Source organism: Drosophila persimilis, unplaced genomic scaffold (assembly GCF_003286085.1).
Source record: "Drosophila persimilis strain 14011-0111.01,24,50 unplaced genomic scaffold, DperRS2 tig00000232-arrow-arrow-pilon, whole genome shotgun sequence".
Classification (NCBI taxonomy): Eukaryota; Metazoa; Arthropoda; class Insecta; order Diptera; family Drosophilidae; genus Drosophila; species Drosophila persimilis.
Genome location: NW_020825307.1, coordinates 275,059 through 285,235, shown reverse-complemented (window position 1 = coordinate 285,235; position 10,177 = coordinate 275,059). Strand labels below are relative to the sequence as shown.

Sequence of the window (10,177 nt, the reverse complement as noted above, 5' to 3'; positions counted from 1 at the left end):
TTTCCTTGTTCTCTTGGTCTTCCCTCAACCTAAACATCAACCTCTCCCTCTCTCTCTGCCTCTGGTAATGCATATCCTCGTAATTAACTGCAAGTTACAGCTCCATGGATGCACAATAATGGAGACTAATTTATGGCTAACCCACAGTCAGAGCCATAGCCAGAGTCCTCTCTACTTGATGGAGCACTAATGAACTGCAAAAGGATATACTATCAGAGTCCAAAGTCCGAAGGCGAAAGAAAATATTGGGGATGTGTGGAACGAATCTTTTAGAGCCACATCGGCATCTGCTGGTGTGTGTGTGTTTGTGTGGCACCAATCGAAGTAATCTTCTCTTTCGTAATACTTATACTCGTATTCATGCCAGTTTAGAATCGTGCAGGTCCTGTACTCTCCTGGCTCTCCTTGGCTACTCGTACGGGTGTGTACGCATCTGAGCAGTCATAGTCAGGGACATTCACACACATCTCGTTGTAGTATTGTTTTGTTGCTGTGTTGTTGTGTTGTTGTGTTGGTGTGTTGGTGTGTTGTAATGTTTCCAAAGCCCTACGTCAATCTCGGATATTTTTAGCTTGTTGAGTGCGATTCAAATGTGGCAGTGGCCAACCCCAGCTAAGGGCTAAACAACTGCATCCTCCGTCTCTGCTGAAACACTCTCCTTGTGCCCTCGCAGCTCATTCCATGGCTCCACCAGCACTGGCACTCATGTTCGAAACGCACTGTACCTCCCCCGAGACGACTGTAAATGAAGAATGACACTCTCTGTGGGGGAGACACTGTACGGGGACTGGGTTCTTCTCGACTTCTTCTCCTCCATTCTTCTACGAGAAAATTGATCGGCAATAGTGGCACTCGTTTTTCATAGAGTGGGGGACATTATTGCTGACGTCACAGGCCCGAATGTGGAGAGCAAAGAAGTATACATAAACAAAGATATAGAAGAGGGGCAAAAGAGTCGAGCCTCTCGGCAGTCGCCTATTTTATAATAAATATAAAATGTATAACAAATGGCATATTGCCTCGCCTCGCCCCCTGCCCCCATTCAGCCGCAGCATCCCTTAATAACGGCAGTGGCCTCCCCCGCCAAGGGCTTGACACACTTGCCACAAGCCTGGCCGGGTCGGGGTCGGTGCCGGTGTCGGGTAGGGTCGGCCTGGTACTCCTGCTCCTCCGAGTGGAGTTCTGATGGGTGTGTGTGTGGCAAGGACCAAGGACTAAGGACCCCAGCGTCAGTGCAGCAGCGGCAACTACTTTGGATTTGGACTGCTGACGTTGTCGAGCGAGTGACCGACCGCACACGGGCCAGGAAGGTGGCAGGGAGAGCGGAGAACATAACAGGACAAACGATGCCACAGGATGACGCTCACCTTGCCCCACAAAGCGCTGATGAACCAGAGACTGGGGCTTGGAGGCGACTATACATTTTAATATGTTGCAGCTCTAAGCTCTCGGCCCCCAGTCCTCCCATCTGGTTTGGCGGAGCTCTTTTTATGGCTCGCTTCAAGTACGTCATAAAAATTAACACGAACGTATCAGGGGGCAAGAGGCAGCTGCACGACGGTAGGGTTGCGTTACGGGTTGGCCTCCCTTGGGGCCCCCGACAGCTGATCCCATCGAATCGTTTTTCATCAGACCGGAATGAGACGGTGTGTACATACAGAAGGAGTAAAGCGGGGCGCATTCCATGTAATGCGATTTGCTTTGCATTCCCATAAGTGAAAGGACACTTTCGTTTCGAATGGCCCAGGCACAGAGAACTCGTGAGAGCAAATGGCATTCCTGATCGAGATGAATTTAATAAATGATGAATATTATCAGTGAAATACTCAGTAATATTTGGTAGAAGAATTCGACCCGCCTCTCTTTTAGGAGACTTTTTGCATTTTCAAGAATTAGTAGCTACAATTTTACAGATAACTGTAGTGGAGGTAGAAGTACGATTATACCCGTAATACTCGCACTCGAGTGGTACAGCAACGATTCATACTGATTGCATAATTTTAAGAGCTGGATAAAGGGCGAATTGAAGGGAATTTAGGCATCCTGCTGTCCCTTTCCATCATGCTTTCTATCATTTGGATTTAATTTCCGGTGTGCTGCGTTTTGGCTTCAAATATTAATAGAGCTCTGGCATTATTAATGAGATGGTGTCATCAAGAAAATGAAGCCGCCCCATCCACCAGCCACCAGCCACCATCCACCCTCCACCACATAGAGTCTGAAGCTCCCACCTTCCCGGATCATCCCCTACCTTTTCTCTCTCTCTCTCTCTGTGTGTGTGTGTGTGTGTGTGTGTTGGTCTCACCTTTGGATACTTTCTACCATTGTGGACTTTTAAAAAATTTATAAACTTTTTGCCATTGGCTTTGGTAACCGTATCCGTATCCACTCCATTTTTTGGGCCCTGTGGATGTGAAAAAGGAGGAAAATCTAAGCGGGAAATGCCGCTGCTGCTGCTGGGGGCAGTGGCAGGAAAATTCCAGTGCAACAAAAGTTCAGTTTGAGTCTGCCAATTACTTGTGGTCATCGCCATGTTTCCACTCTGGGACAGATCTGTTCCGGGATGCCCCTCTTGATGTTTTTGACATATCATTAAATGCGTTTTTCGTGAAGGGTCGAACGGGACCCATTCGACCCGTTCAGGGTATTGCATTCCATGGCATTCCCATGAAATAAAAGAGCTGGATAGACGGGGACCTGCCTGGCATTTTTCCCCGATATTCGCTTTGACAACAAATTTTACGCTCTGTGGGAAAAACATTACCGTGCACGCCCCCGCCATCACCCTGCTGTCTCTCATATAACAACCGTGCGCCCGTCCCCCAAACCCCCACACCCCCGGCTCCCAAAACCCCCGTCGATTCAACGTTGGCTATGCATGTGGCTCTGCTTCTGGTTTTCTATCCTATTCGGAAAGCACAATTGTTGCAACAATTACACAAACACAAATGCAGAGGAAAACCAAACAAAAGGGGGAGATTGGTGGAAAAATAGGCGAAAAAAAAACCAGAGAATAGAAAAGAATGGAAAGAAAAACAGCAAGCAGAAAACAAAGCTCAGGGGGACAATAGGCCCCCGACCGACCGGAGGGTGGCATCAGAGAAGGGAGTGGGATCCACTACCTTTCCCAGACCCTTCGGCAGACGAAGAACAGACCAAGGATTCGATGGGCACAGTACAATGGACTCTGGGCTGGAGAAGCACGATGAGCCGCCTCTCTTGGGGGATGGCTAATACTCGCATGGGGTTCCGGATCGGAGGGGTGGCAGTGGGACGGGGAGAGGGCAGCGTAATACAAATCATATTGTAATTTTTCCTGTAGAAGATGTCTATATCATGTAAGATTCATATTATGAGACAGGGGGAGACAGAGACAGAGACAGAGACAGAGATATGAATGGATTATAATGCTTATAATCGAAATTATGGAAATAAATGCAAAGGAACATACAGATATATGTATATATATGTAGCTCGATTCTTGGATCAGGAATCGTTTGTGGAAATTAAAACGTTTCGAAAGCTTTGAAGATGTTTTTGGAAATGGAATATCTTGATTAATATATTCAAGAATGAATGCCAGTGCGAATCTATTACTGAATCCACTGTAACTAATGAAAAGGACATTAGGCCTTTGTTGAGTGAATTTCCTGCGGCTACCTGGCTTTCTTTTCTCTTGGGGGAAAACGGACAGGATTCGTAAGTAAACCAGGCGGAGCCGTCAAAGCCCGGCGTATAAATTGTTTTCGTGTCCACTTCATCAGCCGAAAGAGGGTCGCGAATGGAAATGTATACCAAAAGCTAAAGAGTCGCCAAAGCGACAAAGCGAGTGCAATCAGCTGTGGTCAAAGACCCAAGTCAGGTCGGAACCAAATCAGGACAGGATCCAGGCCCAGACCAGATACAAAAATACGAAGGCGAAGGCCTTGGGCTGGGGACTGGGGACTGGGGACTGGGATGGGAATGGCCTGGGTTGGGCTAATTGATTGGCATTTCCTGTTGGAGCAAAGAACAGCAAGAACACCCGCCCCAAGCCGCCCTGAGTGGTGTCTCCTGTAGCTCTATAAAGACCCACTTCTGGGGAAGTATCCGAGTTTGTGCGAGTGTGCATGGAAGACAGCTTTACTTGTATATGCGCATAAATACATATACTTAACCTTGATTTTGCCAAGTCGTCAGCCCATGCCCTGGGCTCTGTTCTTGGGCCTGGCTTTTGCGTGCCAAGTTGGGGCCTTGGCGCCTTGGACTGGCAGGCAAAGTAGGGCAGCCCAGCCATTTCATTAGCCCAAGACCCAAGAGAGAACAGAGCCAAACCGAGACAAGTGCAAAAAAGAATGTCTATTTTCGGCTTCGACATTCCTTGAAGAGGAGCATTTCGGCCCAAAGAGAATGCACACTGTCACTGGCACTGTCTCGCAGCTGCATGAGGATATACCTCTCTACAGGCGAGTATATGCTGTATAATCCTTGATAGTCTATTCTCTCTCTAGGCCTAGGCCCAGATGAAGAGCGCATGTGCAACGCGATGAGCGACCATCGATAATCGCAACTATCGATTCATTGAATGCTGCAAACGATGCATCGTTCCGATAGAAAATAAACATTCAGCTCAGCAATAGATCATAAAAATAGGTATATGAATACAAATTATAGTTCCAAATTAAAAAGCTACATATTCCTATCACTTTATGGATTTTCTCTTTGTTTCTTGTTTTCTTTTTGCGATATATATTATTATATATATATCACGATATATATTATATTCGTACATATCATCTCACATCACTAGCGATATCCGATAGATAAGCTTGCCTATCGTGTCGCGTACCACACAAATTCCAGAACTTTCCGCAGAGAACGTAGGCGACAAAGTATTGTCAAAACGACCGCACGGAATACTTTTTAAAGCAGAAGGAAAACCCAATACCATCCGAGTGACAAAAACGGGGATAAAGCCAGTTCAGCAATAGATCATAAAATAGGTATATGAATACAAATTATAGTTCCAAATTAAAAAGCTACATATTCCTATCACTTTATGGATTTTCTCTTTGTTTCTTGTTTTCTTTTTGCGATATATATTATTATATATATATCACGATATATATTATATTCGTACATATCATCTCACATCACTAGCGATATCCGATAGATAAGCTTGCCTATCGTGTCGCGTACCACACAAATTCCAGAACTTTCCGCAGAGAACGTAGGCGACAAAGTATTGTCAAAACGACCGCAGGGAATAATTTTTAAAGCAGAAGGAAAACCCAATACCATCCGAGTGACAAAAACGGGGATAAAGCCAGTGGAAAAGCCCGAAAAGCTAAACTTCCCCGAGGAGTCGCCGAAAACGAAGAAGAAGAAGCAAACAAAAATTCGAAAACATCCGCCGGAATGGCCCATGCGCATTACGGCTTCGATCGTGGCTTGCCGCCACAAAAAATATTGAGCGCAACCTATGCAAAGGGCCAACTCATGTTCCTGATGAAGTGGCAAGGCACCGATGTGGCCGACCTGGTGCTCGCCACAGATGCCATGGACCGCTGCCCGCACCTTGTCATGCAGTTCTACGCCGTCAGCCCTGTCGACGGATCAGCCCAGGAGGTAAATGAGGAGGCCGATGCCGAGCCTATTAATGACAACCAGTCGTCGGTTGAGGAAGACTAAGCAGAGACCCCCATCGCAATGAACTTTGTTCCTTATTTCGGGCCACAAAAGTCTCTAAAAAAATAAAATGGCGTCTGCAGTCGCATAAAATACAATTATTGTCTATCTCGTTATCATTGTTCTTCGAGTTCTATTTGCATTTTCTTTCGGAGCTTCTTTGTGCGTAGAATTATTCGCAAGCATCGAAGATCTGCAAGATTCCATGAAAACTTGAAGCTCTCACGGACATTGAGGTGCCTAGGGTCTTGCAGCGCCCAACGTAGGCTTACACCCACTAATCGGATATTGCCCAAGTAAGTGCGTTTCCCTTGTTTCTGACTCAGTCTGAAATTGTCGCTACAATTTTAGGTCTTTGGCGTGTAGCTTCCTCGCCAGCTTATTGGAGTTCCCATTCAGGAACATCTGTGGTTTACATACGGCGAAAAACGGCGGTAGGTACATGTCCCCGTCTCTGTGATCCTTCTCCAAATACGTCCTTGCAGCGAGTATCGTCCGGTTTACTCTCTCGGGTGCAATGCTTTCCGGCGGGTGGACTGCTGTGCGCGTGTGTTGGATCCCGAAGGCGCTGACCATGTCCATGAACGTCTTCGACAGGAACTGCTTTCCGTTATCGGAGTGGATCACCTCAAAGTCGGAGAGGATTGAAGAGGTCTTCAATCGAAGATATCGCAGATGTGTCTGGAAATCCGGGCCTATCACCAAGATAGATACCGTCCAGATAAACAAAAACGTTTGATCTGAGCTGAGTCGGGAACACCTCTGCGAGGACTGTGGGAGCCAACGCGAAGGATCTCCAGAAGTCGATACCCAAGTACATGGCTTGCTCTAGGTACGGGCATATTCAAAACAAAATCTCATTGTTCATTCCGTTGCATCCCACACAGAGTTCTGTTTTGCCGATTTTGGACCTGTCTTCCCCAGAGGCTGTCTTGACGATCGAGACCTAATTATCAATCCCAACTCCGAGGTCGGCAAGGAGTTCACGACTGCCCTTTGCTAAGACACTAACGGATGCCCCAGTACTAAGTGTCCAGCAATCGGATGTGCTCTGAATACTCTGGGATAGCGTCCTGCTCCTCGTCGATCTAATCATCGAGTCCCTTTTTCACGACTCGCACCGTTTCGGACTCAACGAAGGGTGTGGTGAGTCTAGCCGCCAGCCTGCGCATTGCTCTAAAATATTCTTCCACAGATTCGCCAGATTTTTGCCATCGCTCATGCAAGACGCGAACCCGCTCGTCCTTCAAATCCTCCCATACTTCCGCAGGCCGTTCTCGGACAAATTGCCAGTACCACTCCGCCGTCTCCCGATGTCTCCTCTCTATATCTTCCAGCACTTGGATCCATATCTGCATCGGCTCTTCCACGGCGCCAGTTCTGGCTCAGCCTCGCCGGCTTCCTTGAGGCTGACTGTGGATTCCGTACGCCTTCGTCCTTGGATCTTTTGGGCATGGTTCCTGTGTTTGGCTCATGCCAGAGGTAAGCTGGAGACTGCCGATCGCCAGTATTACTCTTGCTCCCAACGACGGTCTGGTCTTTTCCCAATCCCAGGTCTTGGATCATTTCCACGTTCTGACGCAAGGGCGCCATCGCCTCTGTTATGGCCCCCATCAGCTCTATAAAGCCGGATAGAGACGGATCTCCTCCTGCAGCGTCCTACTCACGGTATCTGAGGAGGCTTCCTCTCTACGTCTCCTGACCTTGCGCTATGGCGACGTTTACTCCTGACAGAATCTCGGAGGGCAGTGCGTTCGATTGCCCTGGCTAATTCCAGCTGTCGCCTTCACCCCCCTTAGTACCCTGTGTATCACCGCCTTGCATCTGTCCTTTGAGGTTACCTGGTGGAGGAGTCCTCCACCCTACCTGAGATCCGGATCATAATGTTCTGAATCTCCCTGCCATGCGCAGCAGTCTTCCCATCCTCTCGCTGTTTTGGCTCCTCCTCCCCCCATTCGAAATAATTAGCAATTCATTATTTTCCTTATAATTTTCGTCTCAACTTCAAAATTTTACATATGGATTATACCTCTACTAACCTACGCCTGCCTATTCATGCCTTCCTCATCGTATTCTTAAGGGGTGCTCATATAAATAAATAGATATGGATATCTAATATAATAAATATAAACAATTACATATATGTACATATATAAGGAAGAATATATAAATAAATATGGACGGACTTAAATTATGATTTTAACAATTTTAACAATTAACAAAAAAAAAGAATTGAAGTAAATAAATAACTAATGCTATTCTCTCGCTCCCTAGCACGGCGAGGGACCCGCACTACGTGGCCAGGATAGTTCTCCAGGATCCCCCGACCAGGTGGCGCCCCTCCTCGGTAAGCTCTTCAACTTCAATTTTGGCCTTGCCACTCTGTCTAAAACTTTTTGCCCCCTCCTCAACAATCTTTCCGATAGAAAATAAACATTCAGCTCAGCAATAGATCATAAAAATAGGTATATGAATACAAATTATAGTTCCAAATTAAAAAGCTACATATTCCTATCACTTTATGGATTTTCTCTTTGTTTCGTGTTTTCTTTTTGCGATATATATTATTATATATATATCACGATATATATTATATTCGTACATATCATCTCACATCACTAGCGATATCCGATAGATAAGCTTGCCTATCGTGTCGCGTACCACACAAATTCCAGAACTTTCCGCAGAGAACGTAGGCGACAAAGTATTGTCAAAACGACCGCAGGGAATAATTTTTAAAGCAGAAGGAAAACCCAATACCATCCGAGTGACAAAAACTGGGATAAAGCCAGTGGAAAAGCCCGAAAACTTCCCCTAAACTTCCCCGAGGAGTCGCTGAAAACGAAGAAGAAGAAGCAAACAAAAATTCACCGAAAACATCCGCCGGAATGGCCCATGCGCATTACGGCTTCGATCGTGGCTTGCCGCCACACAAAATATTGAGCGCAACCTATTCAAAGGGCCAACTCATGTTCCTGATGAAGTGGCAAGGCACCGATGTGGCCGACCTGGTGCTCGCCACAGATGCCATGGACCGCTGCCCGCACCTTGTCATGCAGTTCTACGCCGTCAGCCCTGTCGACGGATCAGCCCAGGAGGTAAATGAGGAGGCCGATGCCGAGCCTATTAATGACAACCAGTCGTCGGTTGAGGAAGACTAAGCAGAGACCCCCATCGCAATGAACTTTGTTCCTTATTTCGTGCCACAAAAGTCTCTAAAAAAATAAAATGGCGTCTGCAGTCGCATAAAATACAATTAAAGTTGCACACATCTCATTGTTCTTCGAATTCTATTTGCATTTTCTTTCGCCGCTTTGTGCGGCCGCGCGACGCACTGCTGCTGTTTCAATTCCCTTTTGCTCCATCCTTCGCCTCGGACCGAGGGCTGCTTTCGTCTGCCGCAGGTAGCCGAAACGGAAAGCAAAAACAAAATGCATACGACAGACGCCGAGCGAGTCCAGGGCTCGGTCCAGGTCTCGGAGAAAATGTGCCTCGTCATACCCAAGGCATGCATTTTGTTATTGTATTATTGGGCATTCCGTTCTGAGCGATTCGCTTGTGCGAGGTTCGCCACAGACTCTCTGCATACCAGACCCGAAAGCACACATACATACATACATACATCGTACATCGTTTCTGCGCCTTTGGTTTGTTTGCATTTGCTGTAGGATTCTGGAAACGACTCGGCTGCCCAGACGCGCGACTCCCCTATGGAAGAACTGTTTCGTACCGTCCCTCATGCAACATCCTGGTACATGTTGTACAATCTTTGGTGAAGGTACCGTACCGGTACCGTAGTTCTTCCTTCTTCCGTCCCCCTAAGCATATTCAGTCGCTTCATTTGCGTATTTGCGTTGTCCCCGGCTAATGCCTCGAATGGCATGAATAATGCGTTCTATTTGTCTTTGTGCTTCTCTGAATGAGTCATTTTTATTCATAATTTTGTACTTAATTAGGCGCCGCCTCAGCCGAGAGCTCTTCTGAGTCCAGCACCAGCCAAAGCATTTGAAAAAGGCAAGCGAGAATGGCCGCTTTCTTTGATACCCTTTCTTTTAAAAACGTATGAAACTGTACTAACAAAAGGGGACATCGTTTTCCTTATGCGATCGGACACGATCCTTGAGAGGAATATCGTACTGGCCTGACACAATGGAGCCATTGTACATGTGTGTGTACTTGACATATTTCCAATGGCTAAAATGGGGAATACCTTCTGCAAGGGTACTACAAATGGAAATGAAGATTCAAACAAAATATTTGAGTGCCTGGGAGGCGGAGATAAATAACAGGAAACTGAGGGAGGGCCTGCAAGATGGCGGTACCAAATATGGGTATTGGATTCATAATGAGGAGTACTGCTGGGAATCGGGAAATACAAAGGGAATACTCGTAGTTGTTTTTTGATTTTAAACTTAAATCCTTAAAGCGACCGACCGGCTATGCAAAAGTGAGCTTTGAAAAGGGAACACGTTACATTTAATAATTATTCGGTGTCTTTTATTATTGTATT

At 46.5% G+C, this 10,177-nt stretch overlaps 2 pseudogenes; both read left to right on the top strand.

Annotated features, from left to right (window-relative positions):
- The first annotated feature begins 5,193 nt into the window (after nucleotides 1–5,193).
- Nucleotides 5,194–5,748, top strand: LOC6602917 (annotated as a pseudogene).
- Nucleotides 5,749–8,343: 2,595 nt separating this feature from the next.
- Nucleotides 8,344–8,929, top strand: LOC113565941 (annotated as a pseudogene).
- The last annotated feature ends 1,248 nt before the right edge of the window (nucleotides 8,930–10,177 follow it).